This window comes from Watersipora subatra, chromosome 1, assembly GCF_963576615.1.
Source record: "Watersipora subatra chromosome 1, tzWatSuba1.1, whole genome shotgun sequence".
NCBI lineage: Eukaryota > Metazoa > Bryozoa > Gymnolaemata > Cheilostomatida > Watersiporidae > Watersipora > Watersipora subatra.
The window spans coordinates 48,961,441-48,980,509 of NC_088708.1; the positions used below are offsets into that span (position 1 = coordinate 48,961,441).

Here is a 19,069-nt window from a genome sequence, read left to right on the forward strand (position 1 = left end):
GCTCATCTAAATTATATTTTTCTTGCTATTAGAAAGTTTGTTGTCTTTCAATCTTATTTCTGCATAATTTTATTTCGTGTTGACAATAATGACAATTTATTACAGATCATTAAGTCAGCGTACTTTATTACCACTAGCCAACAAAACACAGAATGACAATTTCAATTTAATAGATGACAACCGGTCACAGCTAAATCCACGATTGGAGAGAAAAAGGTAATATGTAGAAATTAATGTATTGGAACAATTTGCAAATTTTTTTTATTTTATTTTAGAGATAATCAATAATTTTAGTTTATTTTCTTAATAATTATTAAAATTCGCATGATCAATTTATTCAAAATTAAATAAACTATTTTAAATAAACCGGAAATTATGTATGATGCAGGGACAATCATATAATACATTTTGCAAAAAAAATAATATCATGATGACCTATTTACTTCCTGGTAGGACAAGTGTGAGATAGTAAGTTGAACAATTGCATCACAGCACATTATTATCTACACTTTATATAGGTCATACACAACTTGAAGTGCCCCATCAACAAGAAATAAATCACAGCCATGAGATGGAAGCAGTTTGAAAGAGCAGGTCGGTGTTATAAATCAAGAAGCAGATTCAAGGCAGGTTAATGGTACAGATCAAGGAGAAGATCCAGGTCAGGTAGATGCTATAAATCAAAGACCAGATCTAGTCACCGGTATAGATCAAGGAGCGGATCCAGGGCAGGCGCTATAGATCAAAAAACAATTCCAGGGCAGGTATATGATATAGATCAAAGAGCAGATCCAGGACAGGTCAATGGTATAGATCAAGGAGCAGATCCGGGTCAGGTTGAGACGATAGATCAAGGAGCATATCCAGGTCAAGTCAACGGTATAGATCAAGGAGCAGATCTAGGGCAGGTAAACGCTATAGATCAAAGAGTAGATCCATGTCAGGTCGACACTATAGATCAAGGAGCAGATCTAGGTCAGGTCAATGCTATAGATCTAGGAGTGAAAGTACACCACATAGAAGGTATACATTTCTTTAATGACATCACAAATTTGAGCCATAAAAGTGTTAACAAATTGTATATAAAAACAGGACCTACAGCACATTTTACACATTGATTTTTAAGCTGGGGATAAAAATGTGTTAATAAAGTTCTTAAACATATCTCTTTTATAACTATTAATACTAATAGCACAGCATACAATATGGTAATATCATATTGTTGATAGCAGGTCAAATTCCTCGTCATCAATAATGCATCTTGATCCAGGACCTGATGACTTCAACAACAGTGACACTGATGATAGGCAAGTCTAAATAACTATAATTATTATTAGCAATAACCAGTAAAATAAATATCCCAAAAAACTTCTATAGCTTCTTTATTATATCATCATTACAATAATAAGTGATTTTCATACACTGACTATACGATAATGTCTGTGGGATTCATGCATAAAAGAAAACGCAAATTTGATGTCTAAAGGCCCAAAATTTTTAGATCGATTCAAACTATGAAATTATTGATTGAGATAGAAAATCGATTGAGATGAACATCTATGTAGTCGTGTTATGAGGCGGTACCAAAAACATCGGTAGGAAATCAATGGAGAATCAATCTACGAAAAATGGGATGTGGTGAACGTTGCTGTTACAATTGTATTGATATTGGCCTCATGCGACTGCACTGATGTCTTGGCTTTGGCCCACATCAACTAACAGATCGATTGTATGGATTTTTCGCCAACACAGTAATAATAAAAGGAAGCATTTGTGCATTTTGACTCAAATCGTTTTGCTTACTGCAAATAGAGAATTTAATAAAATCCTTTATATGACAGTAAAAACTCGATTCAATTCTTAGTGGTAGGATGCTTGGAGTCAATACAATTCTACCTTAAGTAGAAGATACCGGAGAATAGATTCAATTCATTTGTGAGATGAGCTCCAAGAAATGTGCCTTAAGGGTTGCTCGAGCAAACATGCTAACTCCAGTGCCTATCTCTGATAACTAGCTATAAAAAGGTGAGTAGAAATACAAAATACATTTTTTCTTCCGCCATGAGCAATTCACCAAATCAGCCAATCATATATGTAGATCCAGATATGGGTCCATTTTTATACGGTGGGTATTCGCTTGTATCAATAGCAGTTAGGTATTTAGTCAGTTTTCATTTTTGCTCAGTGAGAGGCTGTTGTTATTACTAGTAGTAGCAGTGAGTATTTTATATCTCTACCTAAATTGATTCTCACCGCTAGCTATCATGGATTTCATAGTTAATTACAATCCAGTATCACATCCTAATAAGCTTATATGCCTTACTAAAGAAAGAAAGCATAGAATCTGATGCTTTTGTGAGCTATGGGGCACTATTTACAAACAACCTGCAAGGTTTGTTGCAAATTAAACCATAGCAACAATGTTGATTCATCCAAATACAAAAGAGTGAATGAGGTTTGCTAGTGAGCCAAAATATCAATCAAAGTGCTTCTCACACTGCAAGGAATCTTATACTACTTGAAGAAACCAAGGTGAGAAAATAGCGAACTCATTTACTCCATCCTTCAATGAATAATCAAATGATTAATCAATTAGGAAGTAAACGCCTTATTTCATTGAAAATTCTGCATTATCTTACCAAATCATCCATCTGCCACAACCATGCACTATGTTGTATGAGAGTGTGTACTGTAGGCAACTGTATGATATGAATATAACCACTATAGGTAGGCCACTGGAAGTAGCTAAGTTGGGAATGATTCAACCACGATAACACCACTGCGAAGGAGCTTTATAGCGAAGGAAGTCTACTATTATTGCTCCTGTAAAAAGGACAACTGTCGCATAGTGTATATGCAAACTGTTCCCCCCACAATTGAAAGCAGTAACTTGAGCTAACGATATTGTGTTGATAAGCCGTATAAAGCGAAATTGAATCTTTCACAAGCCTTTTTCACATGAAAAACTGTCTAATGTTTTGTCTTTGAGGAAGTATATAGTACATCTATTTTGCGTGTTTTATTCAGATATGATAGTAAGTTCTATACCTAATCCATTAGCCTTTTTATAGGTTGTATGCAGTTGAAAATGTGAAATTATTTACACCATTTTTGTAGGCATTTCCAGGTGAAATGGAGTGCACCTTCTAAATGATACCTATATTTTAATAAGGAGCACGAGTAAATTTCTCAGCAATAATCTTCTCCATGAAGACAATTTGCCTAAAAAAAATCTGGCTTACGTACTATTCTATACAGCCAATAGAGTCCCAAAATTGTTATGCAACAAGATATGTTATCTAATTAAAACATCTAATTTCATTGAAAGGTTGCAAAACACCAGGACCACCAAAGGGATATGAATGATACTACTGGCAAGATAAAGACGATGGGTCCAGATGGTTGTGGTAATGGTCATGATGAGAAGATCAACCATATTGTTGACATTCGTCTGAAAACGCTCTATAAGCAAAATAAATAGCATGTCCTGTTTAACATTGCAGGAGCCAAAAATTTGCTGTAGATACAAATTAGTGTCAAATAGCAGAGTGCCATGATGGTTGTTTATTATGAATGAATGGCATTGGTGATTATGTAAGACCGATAGATGAAGGGCTACCAAAAGTGTTCAATCTCTATCTTGTACAGGCAATTACATACATTGTACATGGGTGAAGTGCTAATGTAGTGAGTAACCATGGCTGCCTCTAGACACAATGGTTAAAATGTCTTACAATTATCCTGATCGTTTGACCATCCATTTCACGCGTTCCCTATAATTCCCAATTACTCAACATCTGCTGGTTTGCTCTTGAATTTTTCAATTACAGAGATTTATTGAGTCACAAATAGTTTTTCTACATGTTGTTTTCTCCATTACACTTTTACCATATAGTTTGTGAAGGTTTGAATGGTGTAACTTATATGATAAATTCACTAATCTGTATTGTTATGTAATCCATTCAACCCTACTCAAACAACTTATTGGCTGATGCATTTTTGACAGAATTCTAAAATTTGTGCTTGGGAAAGATTTATCCAGCACACGCATTGGACGTTAAGAGATCTGACTAGAATACTAAAAAAACGTGGCAAGTTATAAGACTGCAACAGAGTTCATGAGACATATGTAGTTGCAGATATATAGGCCATGTGGGTACAGCAACAAAATCTAATCAAAGGCAGACAGTAGTTTGATGTATAGTTTATTATCTATATATATGATATGGAATAGTAGGCCTAAGGAATTATAATCTATATCATTGATACATTGTATATTGCAATACACGCCAACCAATAATAAGTCAGCTTGTCTTTGCAGATGTGTAATTAAATGAATAGTATGAAGAGTTTTCAATGTAGCGATGCATTTTATGATTAATTAATCATTTGATTATTTATTAAATGATGAAATACATGTAGAGTTTGCGAATTTTTGGTATTAGTTGCTTGACATTCCCTGCAGCTCAAGAAGCTCCTTGATATTTCAGTTCACAAGTAAATGTCGCCCAGCATTCAGTAAAGTATTTACAGGAGACGAGCAGTTCGAGTTATTAAGGTGACCTTAACTATTTTTCAATGGACATCTCAGACTCTTTATAGATACAGCTCAATAGCTCACAAAAACGTTCGATTACCGGCTTGGTTTCATTAGCAAAGCTTATCAGCTCACTAAAATATAGCACTATGTTATAATGAAGTAAGCATTCTACTATAGTTAGCAGCGGGAACCTATTCAAGTACAAATATAAAATTTCTACAGAAATTACCTGCAATTAAGGTACAAACTTCAACGACAGTTTCTACCCGTGAGATATCGGAAACAGAACAAGTACCTAACTGATATCGTTGGGCCCAAATAGCCGCCGTATTAAAAAAAAAAGATTTTTTGGCCTATAAAGCTGATTGGTTAACATGGGTAATTACGCATAGCGTAAGAAAAAAGCTGTGTATGTATTTCTACTCACCCTTTAGATGGCTAATTATTGCTGCTTAATGATGGTATCATTGGTAGTTAAAAATAAAAAAGTAAAGGATGCTCCAGTCTACATGTTAAATCTAAACGCTGTTATACTCCATAACCTTGCCTCTTTCGTAAAAAGTGACACCCAATGCCTTGTGGCACCATATCAGACTATATGAGCCTCGATCCATCGCAAGCCCGGTTCAGATGACGGCTTCTTGGTTCTCAAACGGTAGAGTTAGCCAGCATAATGCACCTCAAAAGTGCCATAGAGCAAAATAATTATGCATATGAAATAAAAAGCCTGGAACCTTTTTACAAGATAATATGTTATGCACTTATGCTGGCAGTTCACATACACGAATATCTTACAACACGTGTTGCGCATTATTGAAAGTACATGCACGTCTATTTTTATTTTGTATTCTGACGCACTTTTGGACTCCGAAAACATTTGTAACAAAGTTTTATAGAGGCTCATTGCTATGATTCAGATGTTTTGTGTTTTTGTATGCACTTGAAGTGTACACGATATGCAGATGGTTACGATCGCATTTATTGACCGAAAAAACAGATAATTGTAATGGCGTTTAAACCTCGCACATATAATGATATATATCACGTGACTTTCGTTAGAATATAGCATAGTCTTTAAACACAAAGAGCATCATAACTCTTTGGACACAACATCCCTCCAAGACTTTAGATGGTGAAAGACAATACAAAACAAAAAGTACTTAGTTGTCCTTTAGTTATGTACTCACAATAAAACAAGACAACTACTAACTGGAGCAGTCTAAATTTTATGTGGACAAAATACATGAAATGCACCGAGTAAATGAAAATATAAAACAAGACAAGTACCCCAGCAGTTTGTAGCTAATACGTTTGGAAATCATCAAACCTTGAGGGTCGCTTATGATCCCGAGAACTACACCTACGACTGGAAAGGCCATCCTTCATAATAACACTAGACCTAGATTGCCCGCTTGGTACCTGTGCTACACTTTTATTTACTTGTTGGCTGTTGTCAGAAAAACTAGGAGATACAAGCTGCTTTGCATAAGATGTATTTCGTCAAACCAAAGAACCATTTGGAATCGCACAAGCCATATCATAACCTTGAAGCCTAACAACTGTATGCTCTTCTCGTCCATAGTTGGTGTCTAACTTCCCCTTGCTCTCCTCTTTCATAACCCCCTTATTTCCCACTCCAAACTCGGTCTCTCTAGTGCCCCTATCGGCATAGCTTTTCATTCTTTCCTTATATTGACCATCACAGTCTCTAGCCTCACTGTCTATACCACGAACAACATCGCTGTACATGATCACTTTGTTCTCATTTCTTTTCCAAACATCAAGGAAAAAGGTGTCATTACTGTTGCTGAATGCTCAACTTGTAAGCAATAGCGAATTCGCGCACAGCTTTCTCAAGATCTTTGCCCTCATTCTTCACAACTTTGAGAACCTTAAAAAAGGTTCGGTTCATGCGTTCAACTTCTCCATCGGCTTGGAGCCACAAAAGTGTAGTGGATACACATTGCACCCCACACTGCTTCAAGTATCCTTGAAATTTGCCTGAGACAAACTGAAGACCATTGTCTGAGCGAAGCAACTTCGACTACCCATACAGTGAAAACTCATTTTCTAAAAAAATAACAACTTTCTCCACCGTAGTATTTTTCAGAAAAAAACATTAAAGATTCTACCAAAATAATCGATTAGAACCAAAACAGGATGACCATCCGGTAGAGGACCCAATAAATCAATGGCACAAAACTTCTAGGGACCATTTGGCATTTGGGTGGGATTGATTGGTACAGGAAGATCACTATTACGATCTGACATGAAGTGCACTCTCTACAGAACAATTCAGCCTCCTTATCAACACCCGGTGACCCGACTTTCAGGCGCCATTGTTGTTTTATCTTCACAATTTCTCGGTGCCCTTTATGAGCTAAAAAAGAACTCTGTCGCAGTGGCACCGGAACGAAAATATGGTTGCCGCGGTGTGGAGACTTTTGTCCCGCTTATAAAACTTGAGGTTGCTTTAAAAAAGTTTGAATTCACTGCTAATCTTTATTGTACTAAGATTACCGTGAAGTCTGTAAAACACACTTCTCATAAGCAAAAAGATTACATAACACTAATTCAAATTAATTGATAAGGACATGAGATGTACTGGCATAGCAAAAGGGATATAATATTAGCATAATAACATGAATATAATAAAGCACAACACTTCATATGTAACACTGTAGAGGTTACATGTAGTCATGAAGATAATGTTGGTTGCTGCATAATCTCTGTTCATTATTGCTAGAATAAACTGAGTTACTATTAAACGTATATCTTTCCAACAATTAAAAATATTACAAAAGAGCAGACAAGCTAAATTCAACTAACTGACCGTCTATCTCCTTATTACAACCTTTGTTGATAATATGAATGAACAATCATGTTCTGTGTAAAAACTATATTCACGGTTGCCAGTACCAAGTGGCCAGTAAGAAGACTTCTAACTGACTGTTTATGAAGGTGACTGACTTATTAGAATTTGAAACATAAAAAAATAGATGAGCAGAAAGGTCCCAGGATTGGTCTAACATTCCATGACGCAACCTGACAGTTCAATCCAGCAGCAAAACACCAAAACACTAGCACCAAAACACGCAGCAGGTTGCAGCAAAAACGTATAGAATTTCACACTGACTGACTCAGAGAGACTAACAAAGAGGGTTTGCCTTATTCAAGTGCTTGTAGCTGGTTAATAGTTTCAAGTCTGGTCACTTTAGTGCAATACTCCCTCCAGTGGCTGACCACTTTTGAGGTTTTATATTTATATAATGTGTCAACCGTAATGGTAGTAAAGCTGTGTATGAGCATACCATTGTGGAGCTGGAAACACGAGCTTTCACATCATACTAAGCATGAGTTTGTTCAGCTGAATCTAATCTATGTAACCTTCAGGACAGAGAATGCCTTTGCCAACCAAAAATGACGATTTTCATAAGCAGAGTACAATGTACTGCTTTACTCTAAATACTAAATACTCCATAAGACACATTATTTCTAAATCTACTAATTACTGATTGTTTATGAATTCAACTATGCATGAATAAGCGCAACAATTTTCTGAATGGGTCTTCTCAAGTATGTGGTGGGTGATATGGGTTTGCCATTTCTGTCTAGATGGCTGTTTCTCAATCTGGCATCAACTTTTCTAATAAGATCGTCAGCTCCTCTAACTAGATTAGTGATGATTCTGATTTTCCATTGGTTTCTTGGAGTGGGCTCATCTTTTATAATGACGACATCTCCTGCCTTGACATTTCTTTGAATTATTGTCCATTTTTGTCTAATTGGCAGCTGTTGCAAATAATCAGCCTTCCAGGGATTCCAAAAGTCTTGGAAAAACTGCTGTGCCATTCTTCACTGTTTTCTTCCATAAATCTCATCGTCACCAAAGATTCCAGGCAGCCGGGCTGGTAACGATGTTGGGTTTTTGGTGAAGGGGTGATTAGGCGTAATCACCATTTCCGCTGGGTCATTGATAGTAGAGGCGATGAGTGGGCGGCTGTTGAAAATATTGGCGACCTCGTAAAATGCTGCTCTCAGTGTCTGGGAAGTAAGTCGCCTGCTGTATATTAATGCTATATCATTGAGGACTGAATATATCATTCATATAACACTCCTCCTTGGTGGCTAGCCTCTGGTGTGTTAAACTTGAACTCTATGCGGTTTTCTAGCATGTAATCTTTAATCTTACCACTCGACAGCTCTATCCGCTTGCCCAGTTCGTTATTCGCACCAACGAAATTTGTTCCATTGTCACAGCGTATTGTACTGGTGTTACCACCTTTAGCCATAAAACATCTCATCACGTTTATAAGAATGTCAGGGCTCAGATATTCCAGGATTTCTATGTGAATGGCTCTCGAGTAAAGGCATGTCAGCAAGAGCCCCCATTTTTTAAGCTCGGTGGGTCGATTTTTAACAACATTCGATCATTCTTTTTTACATGAAAGTTGTAAAACATATTTTCGATATCACAACATGCTGCGATTTGCTCTTTTCGACATCTGCAGAGAATTCCCACCAGACTATTAATGTGATCCGGACCTTCTAGCAAACGATCGTTGACGAATGTACCAGCATATCGGGGACTACAATCGAACATTATCTTTTTTCTGAACTTCTTTTTCTGTACTACACTTCTTTTTCTGCGGGTGAACTACAGGAAAGTGGGGTATATACCAAATCTTCCCTGATTTTTCCATTTCCGTGTCAAGAACTGGTTCGGCATGATCATTTTTTATGAGTTGGTTCATGAAGGTTTGGTATTCATTGTTTAATTCTGGATCTGAGGCCAATCGCTTAACAAGCGAGTTTAATCTTTTTATGGCTTGGTTCCTGTTGTCAGGCAGATTTGGTCTCTGTCGAAATGGGAGTGACATCCGGTAAAATTTGTTTTCCAGTTGCTTCGTCTCCTTGGCCATAATCGGCAAGAACTTCAGATCATCCCGAGAAATCGTTTGTTTTTCTTCACGATACTGCAAACACTCATATTCTTGCTGAATACCTTTCGTTAGAGTGGTGTTGACTTAAACCTTGGCTGTCACGCTTTTATGTGAGCTTTCCCTAGCTGATGCCTTGCCTCCACAAACAGTCCAGTCTAACAAGGTTCTGATGGCAAATGGTTCTCCGAGGTCTCCAAGTACAGACTCTATAGGCGCTAATACTTCAGGACAATCGGTCCCTAGCAAGAGACCAATTGATATATCATCCATGTAAGGTGGTAGACTGTCTTGTATCGTTTGAAAGTGTGACAGGTGTTGAATGTCTAGTGGGGTAGGAATATGTCGACACTCACAAGGTAGGCTGGCACTTTCATAAGCTGAGATAGTTATGCTTGAATCTTTCCAAAGGTCTTGTAATTCAATATTAAAGTATTTTGTGAGCTCTATCGTTGAGGAACCTGTCATAGTAGCGATAGTTATAGTCTCCCTGATGCTTTCAGGCTGTAGCATAGAAGCTACCGATTGTGAAATGAAGCAGGTGTCCGATTGAATGTCAAGCATGGCGTAGACGAGTATCTTCTTGCTGGCATTTGTTGATATGTATACTGGTAAAACCATACTGAGTTTATCAGTTTCTGTGCCTTGTGTTATGTTCACAAATTTGTGTGTTATGTGATTTGACAATCTGATCATTCTTGATTTTATGTTCCTTAGCATTGGAGCGAACTTTCATCTGTTTCGTCATTATATTCGGCCTTGCTTCCTTAGGTTCTGAGCTTGCATATGAGGCTTGTGGCTCTCTATTATTCCAATCATCTGGTCTTTTGTGCAGACATGAAGGGAGCATTTTCTTACAAGTCTTACATGTCATCGTTTCAGGGCAATTAGCAGTCCGATGCCCTTCTTTAAGGCAGCCAAAACAAAGTCGCCGTTTTTTTTATGAAGGCTATCTTTGCTTTATACGGCTTAGCTTCAAGTTCAAAGCAGTTACTTGTGAGAAGCACTTTGCCGCAGAATAAACACTCCCATTTAGGAGTCTGCTCCATTGACGTTGAAAAGCTTTGAACCTGTCTTTCTCACCAATGTCTGCTGGGTGCTTACTCTTTCTCTTTTTCTAGTAATGGCTCTGTGAGTAGCTCTGCTTCATCAGTGATGAAATGATCAAACTCTGCAAATGTCGGCTCCTGACTTTCTCGTTTTCTTATATCTATATTCTTTCTAGCCCAGTTGGTCTTCATTCAGCTGGACAATTCGCCAGCTAACTTCTTGATCTTTTCACTGTCATCGAGAACCTTAAGCCCTGGTATTGACACCATTGAGCTGCAGACCTGATTGAGGTAGTCTGCTAGCTTTTGCAACTGCTTACCATCTTCGGGTGGTATCTCAGGCCATTCCTCTAAATGTTTTCTCAGCGCATGTGTCAAAGCCTCATTCTTCCAAAGCATTCTCTTAGTTGCCCCCTAGCTAGAGTATAGGCTTCCGCAGTATTTGTTATGAAGAACCCACTTAGGCACTCTCTAGGCTCACCAATGGCAAACTTTTTTAGATAACTGAGTAGATATCTGACTGGATATACGCATCAAAATCTGTCTCCCAATCAGCAAACTGGAGAGGATCTCCTTTGAAATTGGCTGGAGTAAGCGTTGTACGTTTTGTAGATCTTATCATAGTAACCAAGCTTTTTGCTAAGTGCTCGATAGCGGTTACAGCATCAACTTCATTACATGTGCTGTGGTGCTGGTGGTCTATCGACTCATTACTCCGAGTGGTTGTTAACTCTTTTGCTGGTGGCTGCTTGCTGCTGCTGTGAGTTGGTTGACAACTAGGTAAGCTGCAGTCTTGTAAGAACTCTTCCTGCTGAATAGGCATATCTGCATGAGTAGGTTGGTGGCTACCAAATTGAGCTTGGCCAGTGCTGTCAGATTTCTTGGCATGTAACTGGTTGAGGGATTTCATGCGTACCTGACCCTGAGCTTCTTTTCGTTCCTCGAAGATCTTTCTTTCTTTTTCTAGTGCGTGTTCCATTTCAACAAGCCGTTCTGCATCTGCTGAAGTTCTTCACTTTCTGCAGAGGCTTGTGCTGCTATTTTTTCAAACTCAACAATCTTTTTCAGAATATTCCTTTAATCACGTCAACTTTTTTAATGTGACAATCAAACTGGTTCAGCGTTTGGGGATCGATTTTATCCGATGACGACAAATACAATTTATCAAACACATCATTGGCCTGGGTTGTAGCATCTTCTACATCATACAGTGCACACTCAAGTTTTTCTACCGTACTTAAGCTCTCAAAGTTGCGGTAGATGACATCTAAGATATGCTGATTGTGATTTACAGTTTTGACAATTGAATTGAGTTCTGTTAGTCGGTTTTGTTTAGTTAAGGCTGAGAGGGTTTTTGTCCTAACTGGTCTTTCACTAAATATCCTGATTCTGCCATTTTATCCAACTCGACATCCTTACTGCTGAGGTTTGTATTTTGAAAAAGTTCATGCACACTGATTTCACTACTACTACCTGTTTCACTATTATTTGCATCTACTAATAAACACTGGTCAGATTGGTCAGCCATTTCTAGCCCGCTGCACAGCTCATGAGATACAGCAGTTGTCATAGACTTATCGGTGAAATTGCGCAAGGGCAAATGTCAGTAAGACAAGCAGTCAACTTATCGCAACGGGTCACACCGTTATTTTTAGCCGATAATGATGTTTGCGTTCGTGCGCACTAAACTTCTTAGTGCACTGTCTAGCATCAATTTCTGTCACTACAGCTCTAACAGTTCAAAAGAAAGCAGATGTCCACCAATATGTTAATAATACAAAGGACAATACCCTTTGGTAACAGCTAGGCGTAGTGTCTAAGGGGTAATAAAATAAATGGGGTGACGCCACTCAAAGTTAAATTTGGACAAGATCCAAAAACTTTTGTCCAATACCATGAAGATCTATTACAATCAAATCGAATAAACTATGCCGTGCTAATTATACTGCTGTCCAAGTTTGTTCAGGCTATGGTAAATGTAATTGATGTGATGCCAATTATATGACATACACCGACTGCTGATCCGTTGCACGGACTTACTTAGCTGGCTTCTGCGCTGGTTACATCTACTTGATTAAAGCTTTGTGCTGATGAAGGTGAATTCCTGCTTTCTCCGTCAGAACAGAAGGCTTGATTATAGAGACTTATGCCGATCTTTAGTGTGGCAATTATGAAGGGTGCTGGATTGCTGGAGAGGTTGAGGTTCACTGTAGAGGTGGAATGAGACAGGTTTTTTAAGTTCGAGACGAGACACTGTCTTGTAAAAATTCGAGGCTCGAGACACGAGACAGTAAAATAATGAGCATTTGGTGATGATTTCACTACACAAGGACTAGCGCACTTGCTATATGAAACTGATACACCTCTTTTTAAATTGAATTTTCTCCTGGTGTAAACGATTTACATACAATATTTTAATATGCAATAATAACATCAATATGCATGTATTTTTTGTAAACAAAAGTGATAAATTTTTATTTATCACTTTATTTATCAAAAAAATTTATCTTAGAGTAAACAGATTGCTAGTTTTAGTTCTTATTCGTGTAGTTAAACTCCCTAAAAATGTGAAATAGGTATGTATGTAAATTACACTATTTTATATTTTGATTATTACCTCTTCTCTGATAATTCGATCTCTGCATGATTTCTTTTGAGATGTTTATGAAGCCTTGATGTGTTTGGATCTTTATAGGATACAGTTCTTCCACTTTTTCTGCATATAGGCTGGTTAAATCCTCCATATTCCGTTTTAACGCCAAAATACGACCACACCACACTTTTAGATTGTTTTGGCTGGTGGTGGAACCAAAATTGGCAAAACTTCTTCTGCAGCCATGTTTTAATAGCCGTGCGCAGGCGCTTTAGTTCTATTTCCAGACTCGAGTTTGGCAATAGTTAGGTCGAGACAGGATCGATCCGGGACGAGACAGGTCGATACTCTAGATATCTCGTGTCTCGTTCCACCTCTAGTTCACTGACTTTTTATTTATGACCGATGACCGTGAAGCCTATTAGAAAATGAATAACCATGCTTGAAATATGTTTACAAAATTAGAGCAAAATACAAGTTAAAGGAACAAACAAAGCAATTAATGATATAATAGGCTTCAAATAAATTGCGTAATTATTACAAACCTTCGTGCTATCTGTGCCCCTCTGACACTTCTATCTCTGATGTTAAAGTTGCTGTAATAAGCAAACTGGGTGGCAGAGCCACAAAACTTCTATTGAATTATAGTAAAACTCTCAACTGTCTTTAATGTGTGAGCTAGCATGGTGACACCAGAAAATAAACCGGTGTGACGGAAATGTAACTGGAACTCGATTGGATAAAATAGCAGGTAATGAGAAAAGGAGTAAAATAATTGGTGCAAGTTTACCGCTACTCCCACGCCACTCCTACGTCAATCAGTCCCAACTCTCACCAAGCGCCAAACCCGAACAATAGGCATCAAATGGACCACTTGGAAAGCAAGAAAAAGTTGAGCGCTGACTTGTCACCTTTAAGTGATTTTTGGCAGCTAAAAAAATTCCATTAGTATTGCTCACTAGACAAAAGAACCAATGAAGGGCTAATTTCTTTACAACATTACTATTTTGACAGCCTGAGATTTTTGCGAATATTTATTTCTAGATCTATTTAACAATATTGGCAAGGTTTTTTTGGTACACTAAGTTAAAACTCGGAGCTATCTGAATTTTGGCAATATTTGCCGATCTGGGGTCAAGAATTAGTCTTATAAACTAACATGACCCAGGTCGAATTGTATCGATGTCAGCCACTTGGAGAGGACAACTCCAATCGAAATATTTTGATGTTAGTCTTGGAAGTGTTAAGTAATTATCAGACAGAATTAATTCAAGAAAACATTTAGTTTTTTTTTAAACAGTTCACACCCACGGTGTACATGGGGTGTACGTATAGTATTTAAGAAGCTACAATTCCTCGGCGTGCTTCATGAGCCAAAGAACGAACTCTGTGTCGCAATGACACTGGAACAAAAATACAGTTGCTGCGGAATATTACCTCTTCACAACGACTCAGCTCATTGCGAACAGCTTTTATTGTAGAAAACTGCTGCCGATTACCAGTTTGAAGCGCTGAATTGATTGTCTTAAAATCCTCACAAGTCAGAGCCGTCTCACACATTTTTTTCCAAGACAGTGCACAAGGCATAGCCGTTTCCACAACTGCCCTGATGTATGAATCATTGGTGACAGGCTCAGAGACATCCTTGGATACACCCAAAAGAGACATGGCATCAGCAATATTCTCAGAGCCTCACCGGTAGACAAGATTGAAATCAAATGTCTGAAGCCTAAGACTCCATCTTTCTAACCGAGGGGGATTGGCCTAGATTCTAGAATTTGGGTTATTAAAAATAGCTACTAAAGGTTTATGATCATTGACCAACTGGAAACTGTTCCCTAGCAAGTACATTTTAAAATGCTCACAAGCTCAAATCAAAGCAAGCGCCTAACGCTCAATCTGACAATAACGTCATTCAACATCTGTCAAATGTTGATGACCATACGCCACAATGACAGAGACTCTCTGTTGAAATTGGCATAACACCTCACTAAGACCAGTAGGACTTGCATCTGCGATCACAGTGGTAGGTGCATTTCTGTCATAGTATGCTAAGGTTTCATACGAAATCATCAAATATTTGATAGCTACCAGGGCATCCTGGTGTACCTGCAACCATTCGAAACGAACAGAGCTTTTTGTCAGTGCCCTCAAAGGAGAAGCAACAACAGCAAGATTGGGAACATATCGACCAACAAATTGCACAAGTCCTAAAAAACCCTTCAATTCGGTGACATTTCGGGAAAGTCTAACTGACAAAATTGAACTGATCTTACCCAGGTCAGGTGAGCCACCATCACTCGAAATGGCATGACCTAAGACTTGATCGAGGAAACACCAAATGCGCATTTAGCAGAGTTCAAAGTAATACTACACTCGGAAAAGCAACTCATCACCTTTACCAATCTGACTTTGTGCTCAGCGCTATTTTAACCAAAAACAGCAATGTCGTCAGCTATTTTCAAATTGTCAGCTAATTTAAAATTCCTTCAAGCCGATTTAAAACTGTCCGAATAGTGTATTGAAAGATCTCAAAAGCAGCAGATTCTCCCTTTCCTAACCGCTTAATTTTGAACAGACTGACATGTGTGACAAAAGTAGTAAAGTTTCGAGATGGAGGATCCAATTCACACTGAAAAAACATGTTTCAAACCCAACTTTGAGAACACTTCGGACCCATTGAGCTCAACGAGCATTTTCTGCATGGTAGGCACAGGATAGCATTCCCTAACAATGGCAGTGTTAGCTTGTCTCATATCAACACACAGACAAACCTCGTTCCATTAGGTACAACAACCAAAGGACTTATGCAAGTGGAACCTAAACCTTGAACCTGCTCAATGACATCCTCTTCAAGTAATTTCTGTAAAGCCTTTTCAGCTTTGGACTGGTAACTGAGAGGTAGACGTCTGCCTGGCTGAGTGACTGGTTTCCTGTCTGGATTAATGTGTAACTTTACCTGTACATTTAAGTTTACCCAGACCAGAAAAACACTCACGGTACTTGTCTTTCACAACACTTTCCAAACTGGCTTCAGTACTCAAGCTACTAAAATTAGTCAAACAAAATAGCGTTATTCTACTAGCAGTAGTAGCCCTCAACAAATTACATGCAATTTGTCCTAACATACGTGAAGGTGCACATTGTCCATATGCAAATAATTTTTTTGGTAGCCAATTGTAACAACACTATTGCGCAAAGTCTTGTAAGTCTGTCTATCAAGTACATTATCTACAGCATTTGAATCTACAAGACATGCTACTGCCTTACCCGCCATTGATGTGGTTCACGTAGGTGTACCCTTATCAAGCGTAAGCCCATGCCCTACAGTAAACTCGTGACCAAAATTGTCTACAGTGATAGCCGTAATGCAATAGGCTATAGCAGCGTTATCGACAGCGATAGCGTTCACCCTTGTAGATTTCTTCTTCACTTCATGACAGAAATTAGAGCCCCAAAATTTCCTTCCTTCTTGCATTGATTACAAATTTTACCCAGTGTAGGACAGGAAGTGTCACTAGCTACATGGCCAGCCATTTAGCATCGTAAGGATGCAACAGTCTTGGAAGTCTTCTGTCCTTATTTAGTGTTATTAGTTGCAAAACTGTTATAGTTGGATATTGCACCTCCTTTATGAGCAACAGGAGCGACGACATTAGGAGTAGTGGCAGAGCTAGCTCACGAATCATTATCTACTAACTGAACTGTACCAGCAACTTCCATAGCTCTAGCTAATGTCATACTTCTATTGTCCTCAAGGAGTTTTTTTGATAATCTTGACTGATTAACTCCAGAGATGAATTGCTCCAACAAATTTTCATCAAGTCTATCTTCAAAGTTACATTATTTAGCCGCTTATGCTCCAGCCTCATGTTTCTAGGCTCACCAGAGTGTGATTGTATGCTCAGCTTCAAATCGTCATAATCAACTAATTGTGGCACCGCAGGCGAAACAGTTTCTTAAAGTCTGATACTGACCAGCACTAAGTCCCATTAATAAGATAGATACCTTCTTTGCATCCTCGATACTAGACACAGCAAAGTAGCATTCTAATATTTTTTACAGCGAGTCCACTTCGGTGCCGTCATCAAACTTGGGAACAGGTAATCCAGCCATTGCAGTTAATAATATCAAGTTGAATAACCAGAAAACGAATCAAAGGTTAGCTAAAATCTCTTTGTCCCCAATATAAAAACAGCATAACTCTATAGACACAACAATATGTTTGCTACAATTTGCAGCAAGAACTAGATTTTTATAAGCTGTAAAAGATGAGTCATGAGCCTCAATCCACCGCAAGCCCAGTTTAAATAATGGCCATTGCATTATGTAACGGTATGCCATAAATCTGCAAATTAGTAAGTTATATAATAATCCATCAAATGTTGCAAAGATAGTCATTAGATAGTCCATAATATAATACTTGCAGAAACAAAAATAAAAGAATTAGTAAAAAATTATTTAGCACCAGTTGCAATTTGACTGACTGCTGATTCCACTTTAACATTTCAGCTTCGTTTTGCTTCTCAAATTCTTCTTCGCTGGCTTTTAACCTGAAATATTCCTTTTTACTGCTGTGCTGGTCGATATCAGCACCCAAATGAATTTTTAGAAAAGGAATATTATTGCATAGCTTTTATGAACACTTCACAAAACGGAAAAAACATTCCATCAACCTGCAGAGCCTGCATGCGTGCTAAGCACAAATAATAGCTTTAAAATAGTAGTACAGATTGTGTCGTAAATGCTGAAATTGATAGTTGGTTGCTTATCACACAAATTTATATATACCGTATATACTCAATTATAGGACGCACTTTTTTGACCTGAAAATCAGCCTACATTTCACCTGCGTTTTATAATCGCAACATACCACAAAGGGCCATGTGTTTCTATGAAGCAGCACCGATTATCAGGCCACTGCTATACCGTATACCATGTATACAAGAGGGGAATGGACACTCGGTAGACGGAAGACAATCGCGGCGATTTTAACTGTTTTTAACTCCACTTATTGCTTGCAATATAAAAAGAATACGAGTAAGCCGGTTTTGACATTAAAGAATGATTTAATCCATTACGTTAAGACTATTTTTAATAAGCCTAGCGAGTAGTGAGCTGAAATTTGTTTCTTCACGTGTTGTCTCAAAAATCTGACATGTTTCTGTTTTCTTTTTGTTTACAGGCGTCAATTGCACTCGCGAGGTGGCAGCAGCGTCAATCACGGGGGACGCGTCATTCGATTCTTGTGAGAGGGCGGAAGTGCAATTAAATTTCGTTGAAATTGATGATCAATAAACGATTTTGACAACAAATCTGAGTGAGGTGATAAATAAATGGAATTATGTTTTTACTTCACGTTTTCGTAGCTTTTTATTATTGAGTCAAACGGACGCCTTTTTAAGGAAGATTGAGAATGATTGCTCACTTCCAAGATATAGTCACGTGACTGACAAGAAAATAACAACCAGATTCGTTTTCAAAAGATTTATTCATGACAAACAAAAACAACACAAAAAAACAGCGCATGTGAAAAGATTTATTGATTCCAATTACAAAATTGATTGCCAGCAGACTTCAGTTGAATTCACTCCAGCGTTAAAACTTACCTATCAGTCAGTCAACTGAGCCCTAAAAGTGAGAAAACAATCGATTGATCGTGCGAAAATTTCACTTGTGAAGAGATCAATTGAAGTGCGTCCTATACTTGAATTACCCTTTATTCTCAATAATTGGCTGAAATTTATGCTGCGTCTTATACTAGGGTGTGTCCTATAATTGAGTATATACGGTAAATTGAAGGATTTTAAAAAATGTCTATCAAAGAACGAGTTCTGACAGGCTACATCGGTATTGGTATGCTTCTGTTAAAAATAATGGCAATAATTCATATCAAACCTTGATTCTTTACAAATTTTCTGCATGCCGGTTTAAAAAGAACCTCCAA

The 19,069-nt window shown here is 37.9% G+C and overlaps 2 protein-coding genes across 2 annotated transcripts in view; one reads left to right on the forward strand and one right to left on the reverse strand.

The window, feature by feature from the left end:
* LOC137393643 (protein saal1-like) overlaps window positions 1-4,811 on the reverse strand; it is a 29,418-nt gene extending 24,607 nt beyond the window's left edge. The window contains exon 1 of the mRNA XM_068080291.1: window positions 4,770-4,811. The gene's annotated coding sequence lies outside the window, so the exon portion shown is untranslated. The remainder of the gene's footprint in view (window positions 1-4,769) is intronic.
* Window positions 4,812-5,128: 317 nt separating this feature from the next.
* LOC137410544 (MTRF1L release factor glutamine methyltransferase-like) overlaps window positions 5,129-19,069 on the forward strand; it is a 33,386-nt gene continuing 19,445 nt past the window's right edge. The window contains exon 1 of the mRNA XM_068095980.1: window positions 5,129-5,195. The gene's annotated coding sequence lies outside the window, so the exon portion shown is untranslated. The remainder of the gene's footprint in view (window positions 5,196-19,069) is intronic.